The following is a 1,807-nucleotide window of genomic DNA, read 5'->3' on the forward strand; positions in this document are numbered from 1 at the left end:
TATATATATAGGAATATCAAAAATATTTAGCAAAAATTTTTTGAGAAAAAATTGTAAATACTTTTATTCCAATAAATATTCTATTTTATTTGCTTGTATACAAATGCAGCATCTTCCATCAAGTTTAGAAGCGATATTGCACTTTTGCAAGTATAGGAATGTCCCTTTGTAGAAGCGGTTTGCGAGATGTCTGGAATGTAAAGCATTAATGATGCCGATAGTTTCCTTTGAGATGAAGCAATCGCTTCATTGCGACGCCAGTATTGTAGCAATAGTTCGTGACGATGGATCATTTATCGATCGTCGGTGAATTAATGTCTCCTGATGCCGAGGAGTGATTTTATGCGATCCAATGAGTCTTATATCTGTGCGGTCATCCGGATATCTATTGTGCAATTAAGAATGAGAACAAGCGTTAGTTTGTATGGTCGGACTAAAACGATCACCAATACCTAACTTTATAGACATTCAACCAATTGCGAATATATTAGCACTACCTAATAGATTTAAATTAGTTTAATATATAACGTGATTTAGATTAATATGAAAAAGACTTTGTGAGATAAATTGAAAGCATGAATATTAAAAAATAAATTAAAGAAGAACATACAACCATTCTTAGATATTTACAGAAAGCGATATTTCGTTTGTTATTTATCGGTTTATATGTTATAATTAATTTCCCATTAATAAGCAATGCAATATAATCGAATTAACGAAATTATCACGTCGCATTATGTACGTAATGTTTATATCCCGCGTCATACATTAATTTGAAGTGAGAGACCGACTAGATTTATTGCTATTAAAAACCGACAATAACATAATTTCAGTATTTAAATGATACTAACGGTAAAACATATTTTTGTAAGAGCGGTTTACCTCAGTAATGTGATACAGTTGTTAGTGTAAATTATAGATCATAAATTTCATCGCTACTGTAATTAAAATTGTTACCAGTAATTACTGAATCACAATGTTCTTGTTAACGTTGTAAACTGATAATAAAATAGCGAAAATAGTAATGAAAACATCATTATGATTTCTATTATTTAGCCTTCGAATTATTAAAATCCTCGTAAAAATACATGTATATATACTTCATTACACTTTCCTTTATTTAAAAAAAAAACACAAAAGTTTATAAAGTAATTTTTATTTTATTTATCTCTCAAATAATTATTAAAATTAAAATATTATTAAAATCTTCACAAATGTACACTCTATAACACTTTACTTTGTATTGTACTTCATAACACTTCCTTTTATTAAAAAAAAAAAAAATCACAAAAACTTGTAAACTTTTTACATTTACACTTTTTACATTTTTTTCATTTTTATATTTAAAAAATGTGTAATTTTTTCAGCCATTTTTTTTGGTATGTATGTGATACAACAGTCTCCGATTTTTTATATTGATATAGTTGTTTTTATTCTAATTTACAATTTAACGCTGGATTGTCATCGACCAACAACGACCAATATTCAATGCCGAAATGTAGACATTAGAGGTGATGGGATCTAATAAATGTAATCGCAGTAATAAGCATGGATATATGTACAGAAATAAACAACTAGCAAACAGATTAAATTATTTAACTTTTTTTTTAATTTAATTATAACCACACTAAAATGCAGAGTTGGATAAGTTAATGTTTTTTTTAAATCTAAATTAAGTAAAAATAAAGTTAATGCCTATAAAATTAATAAAATTGAATTAAAAGTTCGAAGGAACAAAAAATTAACTTAATCAAATTTAAGATTGAATTAATTTGAGAAAAAAGTTAATTTTGAAAAAAATTTTTTT

This window comes from Atta colombica, unplaced genomic scaffold (genome assembly GCF_001594045.1).
Source record: "Atta colombica isolate Treedump-2 unplaced genomic scaffold, Acol1.0 scaffold34, whole genome shotgun sequence".
NCBI lineage: Eukaryota > Metazoa > Arthropoda > Insecta > Hymenoptera > Formicidae > Atta > Atta colombica.